The sequence below is a fragment of the Chiloscyllium plagiosum genome, unplaced genomic scaffold (assembly GCF_037043375.1).
Source record: "Chiloscyllium plagiosum isolate Xiang-an unplaced genomic scaffold, Cpla_swu_hap1 HiC_scaffold_4, whole genome shotgun sequence".
Classification (NCBI taxonomy): domain Eukaryota; kingdom Metazoa; phylum Chordata; class Chondrichthyes; order Orectolobiformes; family Hemiscylliidae; genus Chiloscyllium; species Chiloscyllium plagiosum.
Window position 1 is genome coordinate 6,166,185 of NW_028270142.1, and position 21,002 is coordinate 6,187,186.

A 21,002-nucleotide genomic window follows, 5' to 3' on the forward strand; every position below is an offset into this window, starting at 1 on the left:
GGGATAGATTTTGGAAGTCTCTTAAATTTGGAAAGCAAGGGATAGAGACAGACAGGGAGAGAAAGGAAATTCTGGCAGTTGGGGTCTAAGCAACTGAAGACAATGTGACCAATGGAATAGCACGAGAAGTCAACATGCTTTTAACTTTAATTAAATGGGAGTGCTTCATTCAGAAGCTTTCTGTAGCGTGACCACAAGTACACCTCAGGAATGGACAATTCGGTAGTTTCCCTGCCTGGAGACCATACTGCTCTAACTAACTTAGAACAAAAACAAAAGTTGCTGGGAAAGCTCAGCCTGTCTGGCAGCATCTGAGGAGAGAAATCAGGGTTGAATTGAATTGAATTTATTGTCACATATACTGAGTCACAGCGAAAAGCTTTGTCATGCAAGCAATACAGGCGGATCATCCTTCCGCAGAACCCAAGGTTTGATTTACAGCATCTGCAGCTCCTCTGTTTTTTATCGAAATACCTGGGGTTGGGTTCACACACAGAATTTATCCAACAAAACTCTCCTCTACTCATTGCCAGAGAAATAATCAATTTTGCATTATGTAACTCTATTATGCCTGAGGGGTAATTCATATGATTAACCTAGAAAAAAATGCAGCACCTGGATTGACCTGTGAATCAAGACAGTTTCATTCTCATCCCTGCGAATGAGTCTGGTAAACCTTCATTGCACTCATTCCATACCTAGAACATCCTCCTTCAGATAAGGAGACCGTAACAGTACACAATACTCCAGATGTGATCTGAGCAGCTTTGAAAGGAAGTCATATCACAGAGAGCTTAGAACGAGATCCAGACCACCCCATTGCTCCTGGATTGGGAGTGGTGCATTGAAACAAGCCTGGCTCAGGAGATACCTTCACACCTCTGTGTTCTGCAACTTCCTCCTTTTCCATATCCACATCATGCTTCTCCTCCTCCCCCAATATGATATGTCATTCCAACATTTTCAAGGTCTGCACTTACCCCGAGGGCCAGAAAGTGCAGCAGAACACACAGTGAAGGAAACCCTTTCAGGAGTGATTTGTAAGAGGACACTCAACTGGTCCCAACCTCTTGGTCTACACGATGACTTTGGTTATAGAACATAGAACATTACAGCGTGGTGCAGACCTTTCCGCCCTCAATATTGCGCAGATCTGTGGAACCAATCTGAAGCCCATCGAACCTACACTATTCCATTCTTGTCCATATGCCTGTCCAATGCCCATTTAAATGCCCTTAACATTGGAGAGTCTACTACTGTTGCAGGCAGTGCTTTCCAAGCCCCTACTACTCTCTGAGTAAAGAAACTACCTCTGACATCTGTCCAATATCTATCACCCCTCAGTTTAAAGCTATGTCCCCTTGTGCTAGCCATCACCATCCAAGGAAAAAGACTCTCACTGTCTACTCTATCTAACCCTCTGATTATCTTATATGTCTCAATTAAGTCACCTCTCAACCTTCTTCTCTCGAACGAAAATAGCCTCAAATGCCTCAGCCTTTCCTCGTAAGACCTTCCCTCCATACTAGGCAACATCCTCTGAACCCTTTCCAAAGCTTCCACATCCTTCCTATAATGTGGGCGCTGTGGGAATTTCTCCAAAATGTCTGAAGTAGAGTCATACAGTCATAGAGCTGTACAGCATAGAAACAGACCCATCAGTCCAACTTCTCCATGCTGGCCAGATATCCCAACCTAATCTAGTCCCATTTGTGAGCATATGGCCCATATCCCTCTAAATCCTTCCTATTCAGAGACCCCCCCAGATGCCTTTAAAGTGTTGAAATTGTAGCCACCTCCACCACTTCCTCTGGCAGCTCATTTCACACACTTACCACCTTCTGCATGAGAAAGTTGCCCCTTAGGTCTCTTTTATATCTTTCCCCTCTCACCCTCAACCTATGCCTTCTAGATCCGGACTCCCCCACCCCAGGGAAAAGACTTTGTCTACTTATCCTATCCATGCCCCTCATGACTTTATAAACCTGCATGAGGTCACCCCTCACCTTCTGACGCTCCAGGGAAAACAGCCCCAGCCTGTTCAGCCTCTCCCTGTAGCTCAGATCCTCCAACCCTGGCAACATCCTTGTAAATCTTTTCTGAACCCTTTCAAGTTTCACCACCGTCCTTCTGATAGGAAGGAGACCAGAATTACATGCAATATTCCAAAAGTGGCCTAACCAATGTCCTGTACAGCCGCAACATTACCTCCCAACTCCTGTACTCAATACTCTGACCAATAAAGGAAAACATACCAAACGCCTTCTTCACTATCCTATCTATCTGCGACTCCACTTTCAAGGAGCTATGAACCTGCACTCCAAGGTCTCTTTGTTCAGCAACACTCCCTAGGACCTTACCATTAAATGTATAAGTCCTGCTAAGATTTGCTTTCCCAAAATTCAGCACCTCGCATTTATCTGAATTAAACTCCATCTGCCACTTCTCAGCCCATTGGCCCATCTGACCAAAATCCTGTTGTAATCTGAGGTAACTCTCTTGGCTGTCCACTACACCTCCAATGGCTGGCAGATACAAAGGAATGGTAAAAGGGAAAGAGCTGGATAGAGAAAGAATCCATGAAGATACAAAGAGAAAGTAGGCTGAGACAGCTGAGAAATTATGGACAAGGAGGAGAATGTTGCTTCCATGACTATCTGATGCAGAGTTTGAGCATTATACAACAGTCTGAGAAAAATATAACTTTCTCCTCATCTTAATCTCAACAATGCCATCCCTAATATTAAAACTGTGTCCCTTCATTCTGGATGCACCCACAACAGTCAACATCCTTTCCAAGTCCACTTTGTCACGACAATTCAGGATTTTATACACCTCAATCAATTCCTTTCTCTCACTCTTCTAAACTCCAACCTATCCTCATCAGACAACCCAGTCATTTCAGGTTGCATTTAGATATGTGACCTCCATCAATATTTCTCGCAGCTTCGGAAAAGCAGCCAACATAATCAAAGGACTCTCCCACCCTGGGGAAAAGACCTTCTGTATTCACCCTATCCCTGCCCCTCCTGATTTTATAAACCTCTAAGTTCGCCCATCACCCTCCGATGCTCAAAGGAAAACAGCCCCAGCCTCTTCAGCTTCTCCCTATAGCTCAAACCCTCCAACTCTGGGTATGATCTGTTCCAACACCAGGCAGATGATACAAAAGCTTAAACACACATACCAACAGATTCAAGAACAGCATCTTCCCTGCTGTTATTAGACTTCTGAATGGACCTCTCATCTCAGATTTTACATTTAAATGCTGACTTCACTCTTTGGACACTTTCTCTGCAGCCATAACATTGTATTCCTCGCTCTGTTCTATTACCCTGATGCACTTTGTATGGTATGATCTGTCTGTACTGCACACAAAACAAAACATTTCACTGTACCTAGGTACATGTGACAATAATAAATCAAATCAGATCAAAAAAATTGAGTTCATATTAGGACAAATCATGAAAAAAAAGTATCAAAAGGGAGAGATAATTCAGAAAGGGCAGGTCTTGATCCATTTGTCAGCCAAAGTCAATGTTGTAGATACAGTCATCCATTACAAAAAAAACACTGCTCAGGAATGAATGCACCTTCCAGAGGGCAATGTGTTGAGGGTTAGTGATTGTTTATGGACTGGTAATAATTAAGGGGTTGCTGGTATGTGGGTGCGTAGAGTGTCACAGAAAACAGTTCATCAAATTTATTATTCAGAAGCAGATGTATTGGAGAGAAAGGTCAACAAGAGGTTTGGATTGGGCAGTAATGTTTCTGCCTTTAAGAGGTTCTTTTTAAAACTACAATAACATTATGAGAGTGTTACGAGAATGAAATAAAAGCATAAATGCTGGAAACCCTCAGAAGGTCAGGAGCATCCGTGGAGGGAGAATCCGAAATGACATTTCACATCACAAGCCATAAGAAGGGAAAGAGGCCATTCAACCTATCAAATCTGCTCTCCCATTCAGTGAGATATTGGCTGATCTGATAATCCTCAACTCCCCTTCCCTGCTTTTTCCCCAGAACCCGTGATTCTCTTATTGATTGCAAATGTGTCTATCTCTTATTATTTAATGGCCTGACTTCATCACTCCCTGCAATAAAGATTTCCACACATTCACAATCCTCTGAGAGAAGTTCTTCCATGTCTCTACCTTAAATGGGAAACCCCTTATCCTGAGAAGATCCCTTCTGATCCTAGACACCCCTACAAGAAGAAACAATCTTTCCACATGTACCCTGTCCAAGTCCCTAAGAATCTTCAATGTATCAATAAGGTTGACCTACATTCTTCAATAGTATTCAAACAGCTCAACACCATTTAGGATAAAGCAGCCCGATCCAACACCTTGCACAGTTATAGCTCCGTGCCAGATTTTTTTACAACCAGAAGATAAAGAAACTCATTCTTGTCTCCAATTCTAGATTCCAAACAACTTTCACTTTTTAATAGGTGCATTCCAGAATGGACTGAGTCATTAAACAATGGCTTTCCTTATTATTGATAAATACCCGATAATGTTATAAAAATTGGGATAGAACATTGATTCATTAAAATGTTACCTAATCATATCATTGTCAACTGGTTAAACAGCAATTTAGGAAGATCCGTTGGGTTCATGGTGCAGCACTCTTGCATGTACCAAGCTACACATATTACTGCACAGACCCATGTTGTTTACAGGTAAAAAATGACATGTACATATACATTGTGTGTTTCAACTCAACAAAACAGTGGAGAGACACTTGCTAGTTCATTTTTTAGCTCGGGCTCTGATCAACCAGTATCACCCTATCTGGTTTAAAACCTAAACAAAGCCTAGCAGTTAACTGTCATTCAGCATTAACGTCATGCAGTCTTACAGATGTACAGCACGGTAACAGACCCTTTAGTCCAACTTGTCCATGCCGAACAGATATCCTAATTTCATCTAGTCCCATTGACCAGCATTTGGCCCATATCCCTAACCACTCCGGGAAGTAATCACTCCCACTCCTACGGACAATCCAGGAAGGAATCATTCCATCATTCCCGCTCCCACTGACACTCCGGGAAGGAATCACTCCCGCTCCCACGGAATGCGTTGCCAGCGGTGGCGGTGGAAGCAGAGCCATTAGGGACAGTAAAGCGACTGCTGGACATGCACATGGACAGCAGTGAGATGCGGGGTGCGTATGTTAGCTTATTGTACTTTAGATTAGGATTAATCCACAGCACAACATTGTGGGCCGAAGGGCCTGTTCGGTGCGGTACTTTTCAATGTTCTATGTTCTAATGGGTTCATCCTCCATGACAATGATTACTTCCCGGAGTGGTTAGGGATATGGGCCAAATGCTGGTCAATGGGACTATATGAAATTAGGATATCTGTTTGGCATGGACAAGTTGGACTAAAGTGTCTGTTACCTTTCAGAATCCATTTGCCAACCAATCAGTGCTCTGCTCTCATGCAGTGTAAATATTGATAGACCACTTGAATTGTTATTCTTGTGAATTGCCCTTATTAGTGAAAGTTTGAAAAGTTTCAACAAGATGTGTACTTTTTTTTAGCAATAATCAACAAGTATTATACCATGGAGAGCTGTTACCTGGCAGGTACTAGGCAATGGGGTGATTAATTAAAATAAAGCCAGTCACTAACCCCCTCTGGTGTCCTTTCCTTCCCACCACCTCGCCACGTAAGTTTGTTCCTTTGTCAACAAGTCTCCTAGCCACTTGCTCAAAACAGCAAGTTAACACTAAGACCCAATCTACAATTTGTGCCTGATGCCTGAGAAGGAGTTTTCTGTTTTCCTGGCCAGGCACACCTGCTGAGTGATGGACTGGCTATCAGTAAACTCCAATAGATCAATCATTCCATGTAGATTTTCTTGTGTGCCAAGAGAAACAGGCATGTTCATGATCCATATTCTGCAGTTATACAGAGGCCTTGGTGAGGTCACACCCTGAGTATTATGTGTAGTTTTGGTCTCCTAGTTCAAGGAAGGACATTCCTGCTATTGAGGGAGTTCAGCGAAGGTTCACCAGACTGATTCCCAGGATGGCAGGACTGACATATGAGGAAAGATGGATCGACTGGGCTGATGCTCACTGGAATTTAGAAGAATAAGGGGGGAATCTCATAGAAACATATAAAATCCTGATGGGACTATACAGGCTAGATGTGGGAAGAATGTTCGCGATGTTGATGAAGTTCAGAACTAGGGGTCACAGTCTAAGAATAAGGGGTAAGCCATTCAGGACTGAGATGAGGAAGAATTTCTTCACTTAGAGAGTTGTGAACATGTAGAATTCTCTCCCACAGGAAGTTGTTGGGGCCAGTCCATTAGATAGATTCAGGAGGGAGCTGGACATGGTCCTTGCAGCTGAAGGGATCAAGGGTATGGAGAGAGAGTGGGAGTGGGATACTGAGATTGCATGGTCAGCCATGATCATATTGAATGGTGGGGCAGGCTTGAAGGGGCGAATGGCCTACTCCCGCTCCTGTTTCTTATATTTTCTATGTTGAGCCTTGCCAGAAATGCTCCCTTCCCATGATCAATGAAAAAAATTTAAGGGATGAGGAAACATGCAGGACTATGGATATTCACGATAATCTTGCTGTTAAAAAGGAAGAGCTAAAAAGTTCTCAGTAATTTAATTGTGCGTCTTATTTCCCATGATTGAGGAGATTTCCTGGACTAACCCAGAATCAGTTAAGTGGGAGGTCTGGCATGATCCGACCAGACAGTTTCTATTCCCCAAACAGAATACCTCATCTGGAGGGGCTAATGCCTGCTCCTGAGTAACCTAATATTTGTTGATCAAATTGCTGTGATGATCACTATTACTCAGACACCAGAGAGTTAATACAATCGTTAGCCGGCATCATTTGAATAATCAACGGCAAATTCTCCTAAGACCCGAGCATCTGTTAAAAAACATTATATTTGGTCTCCTCCTTTATTTTCAGCCATTTCAAACTTAGTAAATCACTTAAAATCAATTCACACTAAAACATAAAAAGCAGTGATTGCAAGTCACAGGACAAATCCTTCCTCTGTAAATACAACGAACTACCAGGCTTGATCCTAAACAGGACACTGACAGTGCATTATTGTGATTTTGGAAATACCACAGGAAGTTACATTCTTCCCACTCCCACACTAAAGCAGTCCACACATTGAGCATTTATCTCAATGAGCTAACCCATTCAAACTCAGAAGAATGCAATGTTAGCTCAGAGAAAATATGGGCTTATCTGATTCTGGTATCTCTAATGAGGGGTAATGCTACCTCAGATATAGCGTTTATTACAGACTATTGCCAATAACCAGAATTCTTCTTATTCATATCATTCCTGCACATCATCCTCCTATTATTAAATATGAATTGTGAATAAACTTCTTTCATCACACACATGCAGTGATCCCAGTACCAACCCTTAGGCAGTTTAAACTTCCCGTCCTTTCCTGGTGAAAACAGGCATTGAAGATATCCAGAGAAGCCTTGAGGCTCTGGACTGTTTCAGACAGACTTCTGATCAAAATTAAACCATGAATACTCCCAAACATCGCATGAAATGAAGCAAACTTCCCCACGTAATGGCATTAATAATACTTTGCTTCAGGTATCTTCTCAAATTTGCATCTCAAACTTCAGCTAATCGTTTGCACAGTCTTTTGTTTATTTACAAACAGCTTTTGTTTCTGAAGATCTTCATTTAGAATAAATGGGTCAGAGAACGAAAATTCATGTATCGTCTCGACAAAATGTGGCAAGGCTTACACAATATAACGGGCTACAAAGTGAAGTCAAAGAGAATCACTGACAACAGGCGTCCCTTCCTGAACAGCTCAATGCATTCTCTGCTGTTTTGAGTGAACGATCAGTGAAATGATCCAATAGCTTCGGGTGTCCCTGTCCCCACCGTCCCTGCCCCAGGGGTCAGATAGACCTTCTCGAGGGTGAACCCACAGAAAGGGACTGGCCCGGGTGGAGTCCCTGACTGTGCATGCACAAGCCAACTGGTGAGAGTACTCACTGACATCTTTAACCTCTCCTTACTCTGATGTGAGGCTCCCTGCCCTCACTTTAAGAAAATGCTATCATCCCGGTGCCAAAGGTAAATCAGGCAGCGTGCCTTAATGACTACTGCCTGGTGGCTCTGACCTCCATCATTTGAGAGGTTAGTAATGGCATGCATCAACTCCCACCTCCTGGATTGCCTTGAGCTGCTGCAATCTGCCTACCATCACAACAGATCCACGGCAGAGACCATCTCCCTGGCAGTAAACACAACCCTAGAACATCTGGATAACAAAGACACCTACATCAGGCTCCCACTTGTTGACTTTCACTTCACCGTCTATCCCATAATTCCAACAAAACTAATCTCCAAACTCCCAGACTGAGCACTCTGCTCCCCTCTCTGCAACTGTATCCAAGACCACAATCAGGAAGGAGGCGGCTTAGTGACATGGTGTAAAGACCACACACACTCCCTCAATGTCAGCAAAACAAAGGGGCTGGTTATTGACTTCAGAAAGTGGAGGACACGCCCCTGTCTGTATCCACGGGTAGACGAGAGCATCAAGTTCCTGGGAGTGACAATCACCAACAATCTGTCCTGGTCTATCCACTTTGATACTGATCAGAAAGCATACCAACACCTCCACGCCCTCAGCAGGTAAGGATATTCAGTGTGTCCACAATGACTCTTGTTCATTGTTATAGTTGAGCCACAGAAAGCATCCTATTTAGATGTATCACAACTTGGTAGGATAACTACTCTGCCCAAGACTGCAAAAAAATTACAAAGAGTTGTGAACGCAGCTCAGTGCAACACACAAACCAGCCTTCCTTCGATTGACTCTGCCTACACTTCCCAAAGCCTCAGGAAATGAACCAACATCACCAAAGATGCCCTCCCACTTCAATTATACTCTCTTCCACCCTCCTCTGATGGGCAGAAAGTACAAAAGTTTAAAAACACATTCCAACAGATTCAAGAACAGCTTCTTTCCCAGCTGTTATCAGATTTATGAATGGACCTCTCATATATTAAGGTTAATCTTTCTCTGCACCTTCTCTTTAGCTGTAACACTGTATTCTGTGATCTGTTCTACTACCCTGATGTACTTATCTAAGGTACGATCTAGGAGAAAGTGAGGACTGCAGATGCTGGAGATCAGAGCTGAAAAATGTATTGCTGGAAAAGCGCAGCAGGTCAGGCAGCATCCAAGGAGCAGGAGAATCGACGTTTCGGGCATAAGTCCTTCTTCAGGAATGAGGAGGGTGTGCCAAGCAGGCTAAGATAAAAGGTAGGGAGGAGGGACTTGGGAGAGGGGCATTGGGAATGCGATAGGTGAAGGAGGTTAAGGTGAGAGTGATAGGCCGGAGAGGGGGTGGGGACAGAGAGGTCGGGAAGAAGATTGCAAGTCAAGAAGGTGGTGCTGAGTCCGTGGGTTGGGACTGAGAAAAGGTGGGGGGAGGGGAAATGAGAAAGCTGGAGAAATCTGCATTCATCCCTTCTGGTTGGAGGGTTCCTAGGCGGAAGATGAGGCGCTCTTCCTCTAGACGTCGTGTTGCTATGGTCTGGCAACGGAGGAGGCCAAGGACTTGCATGTCCTTGGCGGAGTGGGAGGGGGAGTTGAAGTGTTGAGCCATGGGGTGGTTGGGTTGGTTGGTGCGGGTGTCCCAGAGGTGTTCTCTGAAACGTTCCGCAAGTAGACGGCCTGTCTCCCCAATGTAGAGGAGGCCACATAGGCTGCACCTCTGGACCATGGCAATACGACGCCTAGAGGAAGAGCGCCTCATCTTCCGCCTAGGAACCCTCCAACCACAAGGGATGAATGCAGATTTCTCCAGCTTTCTCACTTCCTCTCCCCCCACCTTGTCTCAGTCCCAACCCTCAGACTCAGCACCGCCTTCTTGACTTGCAATCTTCTTCCCGACCTCTCCGCCCCCACCCCCTCTCCGGCCTGTCACCCTCACCTTAACCTCCTTCAACCTATCGCATTCCCAATGCCCCTCCCCCAAGACCCTCCTCCCTACCTTTTATCTTAGCCTGCTTGGCACACCCTCCTCATTCCTGAAAAAGGGCTTATGCCCGAAACGTCGATTCTCCTGCTCCTTGGATGCTGCCTGACCTACTGCGCTTTTCCAGCAACACATTTTTCAGCTAAGTTTCGATCTGTTTGGTTAGCACAAAAAGCAATAATTGTCATGGTATCTTAGTACATGTGAAAAATCATAAAACAAATCAAATCAAAATCAAATGTTAGGAAAGTCTTTTTTTCTGTTAAAGCAGGGCGATTGCGCAGAGATTTTTCTGAACAAAAGTCACTGATTTCAGTGAAGACAGTAAAACATTGCATTTTCACATTTTCAAATTTGGGAATTTAGATATTAATCTTTGCAATAGCTTGACCATCCATTTCTCAATCTGAATTTGGCTGAACTAAACAGAAATTCCACTCTCGGTAATCCCCTGAGACCTGACAAAGTCCAGAGCCTATACATGAAAGCTTAGGGGATTTCACAATCCCAGATGTGGTTGACAAAGTGATCACAAATATTTTTCAATATTATTACACATTTTCTACCATGTCTTTCACAAAAATAATAAAAAAAACAACCTCTACATGGTAATTATTTTCCTGATAATGTCTGTTTGTTGTATAAACATCTGTGACTATCTTCAGAGCTAGTCTTTTGACAAGAAAAACATGTTAAACTTTGTAGACAAGAGTGTTCTAGCCACTAAAACTGCAATGTACCCTTGTCCATCTCTCTCACCATCAGTTTCTTTCTCCATCCTTCCTTTCCTGAGACATCAATTTCCCTAATCCCGTTGGCTCTGTTTAGCAGTGAAACTTCACCTTAATAACCTGTTACTTCTTAAACAAAGGCATGACATTATGTTTATGGAAGTTATTCTATAAGAACAGTCTCACAAGCAAGATGAATCCTACTCAGGACAACAACATACTTGGTTATTGTTGAATAAGAAGACTGGATTTGAAAGCTTTTCACTTTGCATTCATCGGGACAGAAGCAAGAATACCACATTTCAAAGGGAAGAACAATTTATATTGTGTAATGAAATGAAAATGCTGATTAGTTGGCGAATGAGTTTTGATTAGTTTGAGGTATTGCTGTGGGAATGCACAGGGACCATTGTCCTTCAAGTTTCTGTTGCTAAAACAGTACCTTTTATTTATTCATTTGCATGATGTGAGTGTTTACTGGCTAGGTCAGTATTTATTGCCTGTCATGAGTTGCTCTTGAGAAGATGGTAGTGGCCTGCAGTCCACCTGCTGTGGGTTGACCCACTATGAGGAACAGGTGAGGAATGTTTGAGGACTCTGGATCTACACTCAATGGAGTTTAGAAGGATGAAGGGGGGGATCTGATTGAAACTTACAGAATCCTGAATGGTCTGGACAATGTGGATGTTGGGAAGATATTTCCATTGGGAGGAGAGACTAGGACCCGGGGCACAGCCTGAGAGTAACTTCTTCAGCCAGAGAGTGGGGAATCTATGGAATTCATTGCCACAGAAGGCTGGGGAGGCCAGGACACTGAGTATGTTTAAGACAGAGATAGATAGGTTCTTGATTGCCAAGGGGATCAAAGATTATGGGGAGAAAGTTGGAAAATGAGATTGAAAAACTTATCAGCCATGATTGAATGGTTATGCAGACTTGATGGGCTGAATGGCCTAATTTCTGCTCCTATGTCTTCTGGTCTTATGGAGCCACAATGCTATCAGGGAGGGAATTCCAGGATTGTGGCCAGTAACAGTGAAGGAATAGCGATATATTTCCAAACTAGGATGGTGAGTGGCACAGAGGGAAGGTGGTGGTGTTCCCATATATCTGCTGCACTTGTCTTTCTAGTTAAGTGTGTTTGAGGGTTTGGATGGTGCTATCTGAGGATCTTTGTGAATTTCTGCATCTTGAAGATAGTACACACTGCTGCTACTGAGCTTCGGTGGTGGAGGGAGTGGATGTTGGTGGATGTGGGGCTGACCAAGCGGGCTGCTTTGTCCTGGGTGGTGCCAAGCTTCATGAGTTTTGTTGAAGCTACACCCCCATCCAGGGGAGTATTCCATCACACTCCTGACTTGTGCCTTGTCAATGGTAGACAGGCTTTGGGGAGTCAGGTAAGGTTCGGTACTCCTAGCCTGTGACCTGCTCGTGTAATCACTGTGTTTATGTGATGAGTCCAGTTGACATTTTTGGTCAATGGTAAACCCCAGGATGTTGATAGAGGGGGATTCAATGATGGTAACAAAATGTCAAGAGGTGGTGGTTAAACTGTCTCTTTTAGGAGATGGTCATAATCTGACATTTCTGTGGTACGAATTTATCCTTTTAGTTTGCGGAGGACAAGGAATTGTATATGAATATATAGTTAATAGTTGCTATGGTAGTATAGAATTTGAATATTGCTCAAAAAAAGGCATACATTGTTGAAGTGTTTCATTTTGCAGTCATTAAGAAAATCTGCAACAAATAGGTGAGAGCCATTCATTGGTTGATTTTCCAGGACAATTCCCTGACCAATCAGTGTCAATATGCCTGGTTTAAAATTTAAACAAAAGGTTTAATGTTTAAGCTTTGCAGCTGTCAGTCATCATTTAACTGATGTATTCTCTATGGCAATGTCTCTACCAATCAGAGATCACTTACCAACAAATACAGAGTCTCTTATAGGAACCCAGGAATATAGGAAGAAGAGGAGGCCATTCAGCCCCTCAAGCCTGTTTCATCATTTAACAAAATTATGGCTGATCTGTGGCCTAACTCCATATACCTGCCTTTGGCCCACACCTTTTGCTTAACAAAATTTATCTCTTTCACATTTCAAATTAATGACTGTTCCAGCATCCAGAGAGTTCCAAATTTCTACCACCCTTTGTGTGTAAAAGTGCTTCCAAACAGCTCTCCTGAACAGACTGGTTCTAATTCTCAGACTATTCCCTAATTCTAGAATCCCCAACCAATGAAAATAGTTTATCTTTATCTACCCTGTCTTTTACTTTTAATATCTTGAAGAATTTGATCAAATCACCCCGTAACCTTCTGAAACCTAGAGGAAAAAAGGCCTAATTTGTGTAATCTCTCCTCATCACGTAACCTCTAAAGTCCGGGTATCATTCTTGTAAATCTACATTATACTGCCTCCAAGGTTTAATGTATCTTGCCTGAGATGTGGTGCCCAGATCTGCTCACGGTACTGCAAGAGGGACCTAACCAGAGGTTTGTTTAACTGCAGCACAACTTCTGCATCCTAATGCTCCAGTCCACCTGATGCAGTTCTAAGTGTGGTTTTACCTTTACATTGGTATTTCTTGCAAATGACCTGAAGAAGTGTTAGATAAACTGCTTTGAAAAATGGAGCCTTTCCTCAAAAATTCATGTGGTTATAATTAGCATCTCACAAACACAGATAAGACTGATTGTGAGTCTAACCAATTTCAGAGAATTGTAGAATCTCTACGTTGGATATGGGTGAAGTTTTGTTTTCATATCAAGTCAGTTATCTTGCATTTCTAAGCTTGCATTGGGCAATCTTGGGGATTTCTTGCTCAGCGATATGTTTGCATCTTGATGCCGTGTCATTGAGGTGAACACTATAAAGATGATGCTCCACTCCGCCATGAGTTTTTGGATTAACTCATTAATTAGATGGAAACAATGTCAATGTGACATTGGCCAAGGAACAATGGAGTCACCCACAACCCTGAAGGTCACCCCCGGTGCACTGACTACTATGAACAGGTGACTGTCAAATTCCTTCGAGAGATTCCTTCATGACCCGCTGTTGAGCTCTTGAGACAGTGCGATGCTCTGGGCCTACATGCCGTAGGGGTATTGAAGGAGGTAGATCTCATTGCTTACCTTTGAAGTGATGAGACTGTTTTTTGTTTATTCATTCGCAGGATATGGGCATCACTGCATTGGCCAGTAATTGCTGCCCATCCATCATTGTCCAGAGGGTAGTTGAGACTCAACCACATTGCTGTGGCAAAAGTGAGGACTGCAGATGCTGGAAACCAGAGGCTAGATTAGAGTGGTGCTGGAAAAGCACAGCAGGTCAGGCAGCATCCGAGGAGCAGGAAAATTGATGTTTCAGGCAAAAGCCCTTCATCAGGAATAGAGGTAGGGAGCCTCCAGGGTGACAATGTCACATTGCTGTGGGTCTGGAGTCACAGGATTTCCTTCGTTGGTGAGTGAACCAGATGGGTTTTTCCCTGCCCATCAGCGACAACTTCATGGACTTCATTAGACTTTTAACTCTGGAGTTTTTTATTGGATTCAAATTTCATTGTCTCCAATATGGAACTCTTCATGTGGACACACTCGTTACAAAGGCCCAACAATGTCTCTACTTCCACAGGCAGCTGAGGAAATTTGGAATGACAGCGAATACCTTTACCAACTTTTATAGGTGCGCCATAGAGAGTATTCTGTCTGGATGTATCACTACCTGGTATGGCAACTGTACCATTCAAGATCGGAGACAGTTACAGAGAGTGGTGAACTCAGCCCGGACAATCACAAAGGCCAACCTCCCATCTATAGAATCCATCTACCAGGCCCCTGTCAAGGAAAGGCCATCAGCATTCTCAAAGATCCATCCCACCCTGGCAATGTTTTTCTATTAACCTCTACCATCGGGGAGAAGGTACAGAAGTCTGAGCACACGCACCAGCCGGTTTTGAAACAGTTTCTACCCTACTGTTGTTAGAATACTGAATGGACTCTCAAACTCTTAACATTCACCTGTACCTGTGTGTTTGTTTTTGCCGCTGTTTACCTATTATTTATTATCTGTGTTACTTAACTCTGTGATCTGCCTGTATTGCTCACAAGATGAAGCTTTTCACTGTGTCTCGGTACACGTGACAATAAATTCAATTCAATTCCAACTTGGATCCTGAGAACATTAACTGGGTCTCTGGATTAACAGTCTAGCGCTAATACCACTGGACCATCACCTCCCCCCAATGATGCTCACTCCAGCTCTCAGCATGCCGTGTGATGAAATATTTAAAATAACATTGCAAAGTGTTTGCAGTTATTTTCCAAAGCATTTTTGGGATTTGGAATTTCCGGTGGTTTCTACACTAAAGCTCCAAGGGGTTGGGGGATGGCCAAGAGTGGAATTTCTGTTTCGGTCAGCCAAGATCCCATTGGGAAATAGATGAGCAAAATTATTATTAAAGTTAACGTGTTTGCCTAAATTTGAAAATGTGAGATTTGCGACTTCCATTGTGATATAAGACTTTATCTTAAAGGAAAATCTCCACACAGCCAATGTCTGCGTACACCAAGCATTTGACAATGTACACCCATTAATCATTTCCTGCAGCCTGAGCTGGCTCTTTATCATGGCTCTCCACTGTAAAATGAGACTGAGATCGCATTCCTATGCAAGTCTGGCTCTGTTCACTCAGTTGGTCTCTAATACAGTGATGTTAAAAATATGGGTTCAATTCCCAAAGTGGCTGGGGTTACCCTAAAGGACTCTCCTTCTCAATTACTTTCTCTTACCTGAGACATGGTGACTCTCAGGATAACTAGTGTGTAAACTTTTCTCTAACAAGAGAGCAGCCCTATCTTCTGGTAAGACTATAGTGAGTTTACATTTCTATGTGAACTGTGTGCCACCTTTTCAACGCTCCTCTCTATCTCACCATGTCCTTTATTCATCTTCCAAATACATGCAGTGTCAGTGGCTCAGCTGGCTGCTGTGAGAATAAGCTTCAAAGCTGGCTCCTGCTTTCTTTATCTTCACTGTCTGAGTACCTTCCAGTTCTTGGATATCTCAAATGCGCAAGCTGCGGGAAGAATGTAGGAGAAAATGAAAAGTGCACGATTATATTTTCTGCAGCCTCTCACTCAAAAGTCATTGAGGGATGACAGAGAAGGAAGAATGAGTGAAGGGGGATTGGGCCGTGGTAAACCATGGGTAACTGAACCCGCGGAACCCGGAGCCGTGGATACAGAGGTCACCCTGTATGTTTCAGGGATACGGTGTACACACACTGAGAGCAATATTGTCTCAGTCAATGGGGAAGGAGAGGCTTCAAGGTGATCTCAATAAGTTGGTTCAACACATGGGTGATACTGTACAGTGTGGCGTAATGTGAAGTGATTAAAAACACATTATTTAAATGGTTATATAGTGTGGGTGGACAAGTTGATCTGGGTTTAGATTAGAGTGGTGCTGGAAAAGTACAGCAGTTCAGGCAGCATCCGAGGAGCAGTAAAATCGACATTTCGGGAAAAAGCCTTTCATCAGGAATACAGGCAGAGAGCCTGGAGGGTGGAGAGATAAATGAGAGGAGGGTGGGGGTGGGGAGAAAGTAGCATAGAGTACAATAGGTGAGTGGGGGAGGGGATGAAGGTGATAGGTCAGGGAGGAGGGTGGAGTGGATAGGTGGAAAAGGAGCTAGGCAGGTCGGACAAGTCATGGGGACAGTGCTGAGCTGAAAGTTTGGAACCGGGGTGAGGTGGGGGAAGGGGAAATGAGGAAGCTGTTGAAGTCCACATTGATGCCCTGGGGTTGAAGTGTTCCGAGGTGGAAGATGAGGCGTTCTTCCTCCAGGCACCTGGTGGTGAGGGAGCGGCGGTGAAGGAGGCCCAGGACCTCCATGTCCTCGGCAGAGTGGGAGTGGGAGTTGAAATGTTGGGCCACAGGGCCGCAGCTATGTCAGATTATGTCAATGTTCTGCCCAGAGGTCACTACTTGACCAGTGCGCTGAGGAATCACTGATGCTTTTCTCTGTGATTCAGTTATCTGCTTTCAGAAAGCGCTCTCTTTGCTGAAGCGGACTAGGTCACTCATCATCATGGCTGATCCAACATTCCTCAAGTCCATGTTATACCCTTATCCCTGTAACCCCTGATTCCCCAACTGATCAGGAATCTATCCATCTCAGCCTGAGATATACACAGAGACTCTGCCCCCACAGCTCATTGAGTGAAGGAATTTCAAAGCCTCACAACCCTCTGAATGAAGAAATTCCTCCTCATCTCAGTGTTGAATTGGTGCCCCTTTATCCTGAGACTATGCCCCCTGATTCTAGACTCTCCCATGAGGGTTCTATAGATTACCCAAGGTTCACAAACCAGGAGCATCCCCTCAGACCCATAGTCTCACTACCTGGAACCCCAACTTACAGATCGGCAAAGGAGTTACAACAAAGACTAAATACTTAGTAGAAGATTCACGCCACTCCATCTACTCCACCCAAGAATTCCTCAAGACCATCAGAGACACCAAGATAGAAGAGGATGAAATAAAGGTCTCCTTTGACATAACAGCCCTGTTCACATCAATCAACATCAACCTGGCCAAGGAAACACTGACTACGTTATTAGAAGACCCAAAGGCACATACACCAAACACCAACTTCAACAGCAAGGACATCATCATCAAGCTAGCAGATCTATCCACTTCACCGTCAACAACAAAACCTATAGACAAACCAATGGAACACCCATGGGATCCCCGATATCAGGGTCTTAGCAGAGGCAGTAATGCAGAGACATGAACAAACAGCTCTGCCAACCATCCAACCCAAACTTTGGGTTCGCTACATGGATGACACCTTCGTCATCACTAAATGAAACAAATTAGAGGAAACCTTCAAGACCATCAATAGTACCCTTACTGGCATAAAATTCACTAAAGAGGAGGAAAACAACAACAAACTGCCATTCCTAGATGTCACAGTAGAACGAACAGTCAATGGGGAACTTCAAACCAGCGACTACAGGAAAACAACACATACGGACCAAATAATGAACCTACAGAAGCAATCATCCCAACACCCACAAACGAAGCCACGTTAGAGCATTATTTCAACAAGCCAACACTGATGAACTATGCAGCACAGAAGAAAATCACCTATACAGTGTATTCAAAAAGAATGGGTACCCAATGAACACAGTCCGCCGATTTCTCATCAACAAACCCAAACATACAGACAAAACACATCCAGAAACCCTAGCCACTCTCCCCTACATCAAAGACATCTCGGAAATGGCTACCAGACTACTCAGACCACTTGGCATCATGGTAGCCCACCAACACACTAAAACAGCAGCTAATGAACTTGAAAGATCCTATATAGACAACAAACCAAAACTAATGTCATTTACAAAATACCGTGCAAGAACTGTAACAAACACCACATTGGATAAACAGGCAGAAAACTAGCCACCAGGATACATGAACATCAACTGGCCACAAAAAGACATGACCCTCTCTCACTAGTATCCTCACATTCGGATGAGGAAGGACACCACTTTGACTGGAACAACACATCCATCATAGGACAAGTCAAATGCATGAGAATTCCTAGAAGCATGGCATTTCAACCAGAACTCTACCAACAAACACATCGAGTTAGAACCCATCTACCACCCCCTAAGAAAAAGAACGGGAAATGACTTAACCACCGGAAATGGAGTCACCACCGGAAATGACATCACCAACCCAAGGAAACATAAACACATAAATAGAAAATGGGCCATACCACTCGTGCTTCATCTGGAGACTCGCTGAAGATGTTGCCTAGTATGGTGACAAAACGTCTGAAAACGAACCTTTCAGCTCAGCAAGCAAACCTACATCCAGAACCTCAGCCTGAGCTACAAATCTTCTCAAAACTCGGGAAATACTCTCTCAGCATTGACCCTGTCAAGCCCCTTAAGAATCAGACATGTTTCAATGAGATCACCTCTCATTCTTCTAAACTCCAGGGGGTAGAGTCCCAACCTGTTTGAGCTTTGCTCATAAGATAGTCCCTCCATCCCAGGGATCATCCCAGTGAATCTTCTCTGAAAGGCCTCCCCCCTAAAACTGTTCATGGTACTCCAGGTGTGGTCTCACCAACTCCTTGTATGGTTGCAGTAAGACTTCCCTGCTCTGATACGCCAATCCCCTTTGAAGCCAACATTCCATTAGGCTTCCTGGTTACTTGCTGCGCCATCTTTCTGCTTTTCACACACAAGCCCTCCCACACCTCTTTGTGTAGCAGCTTTCTGCACTTTTTCTCCATTTAAATAACATTCTGGTCTCAAAAATGAGCACCTTCACATTTCCCACATTATACTCCACATGCCTACTTTTTGTCCATTTATTTTGGCCAAAACTATGAACAATCCAATGGACCATGGGAAATTTTTAAAGCATGTCTCTACTTGGATATGACCTCAGCCAGTGCTGCGGAACACTATTTCCATGATATTAAGTAGGCTTCCTCTAGATATTTTTGCATCAGCCCATTCGGAGATGTTATGGAAGGCAGTAACTGGAGCCCGGGACGCCTATCTCTTCTGGGACATTGCATCTGAGTGGGTTTCCTCATTCAGAGGCATTTCTGAGCAACATATAGATTAGATTACTTACAGTGTGGAAACAGGCCTTCGGACCAACAAGTCCACACCGACGCGCAACCCGCCCAGCCCCATTCCCCTATGTTTACCCCTTCACCTAACACTACGGGCAATGCAGCATGGCCAATTCACCTGACCTGCACATTTTTGGATTGTGGGAGGAAACTCATGCAGGTACGGGGAGAATGTGCCAACTCCACACAGGGTCTCTGGCGCTGTGAGACAGCAGTGCTAACCACTGTGCCACCGTGCCGTCCTGGACTCTTGGAGCAGGTGGGGCTTGAACCTGGACCTCCTGGTCCAGATGAAGGGACAGTACCACAGTGCTAGCAGAGAAGACTCCAGGAGTGACTTAGAGGTGGGTAGAATTCATTCAGTTTTTCTTTTTTTTTAATTGTTTTCTAATTAAAACTGTTCAGAGGTGTTATGACACACCTCTCGACCAGGTGGGACTTGAACCTGGCTCTCTTGGCTCAGCGGTATGGACATTACCATTGACCCTCCAGACTTAATCCAAATTTGCTTTTTACATTGTTTTAGTGACATTTGACTCTTGGATAAGCACATGGAAGATAGTACAATGAAGGGTATGTAGGTTAGTCTGGTCTTAGAGTAAGATAAAAGATCAGCACAGCATCTGAAGGACCTGTGCTATGCTGTGCTGTACTTAACCTGTTCAGAGAATTTATGACACCTCTGGCATAGGTGGGACCTGACACTGGGCCCCTTGGCTCAGAGGTAGGGACCCTATCACTGCACCACAGGAACTGCAGTTTTCATTCAGACCTTTCTTTTATGTAACCCATTTTTCAGATCAACCCATTCAGAGCTGTTTTTTCACACCTCTGGAGCAGGTGGGACCTGAACCCAGTCCAGAGGTACGGACATGGCCACTGCACCACATGAGACCCCCTTTAGATTTGACTCTGATGATTCCAGACTTGATTGCCAGACCTGAAAGTATAAATGAGAAGTGACTTATTACAAAGTGAGATACAGCCGATCGCAGTGTGTGTTAAATGCTAAATTAAACATTCCTCATATTTTTAAAAGGTAATTAACATGGCAAATGCTGGTATACTCTATGAACCGGTTCAAAACATTTATTCAATAAATGCTGATGTCCTGTGGGCTCATTATTTCTTAACGGAGTCATTTGAAAATACCAATTAAGAGGAAGAGTGGTTTCTGTGCAGAAACATAAAGAGAAAATTGATTTTTATTTGTCTAAATCATGTAGCCCACAGCACAAACTGATAAAGTAAAAAGAAAAGCTAATGGATTACATGGGTGATGACAATAGTATTTGGAGGATCATGCAGAAGCAATTGAAAGCTGAACTCTTTACATTGATATTGTGGTATCTGAGAATTATTTATATCTGCACCGTGACCAAGAAAGATAAATAAAATACTGCCAACACCTAACTTAGTGACATTTAAGATCTGACATCCACTCATCAGTGACTTTTCCCTCATATGATTAGACATTGCTTATTAAATCATATCCTGAAGCTATGGGGGAAAGGAACCCATGTTCAGGGTATTCACTGATTAATGGAGCTACTTCGCCTTCAGCAAACCTCGGAGCAGTCCAAGCAG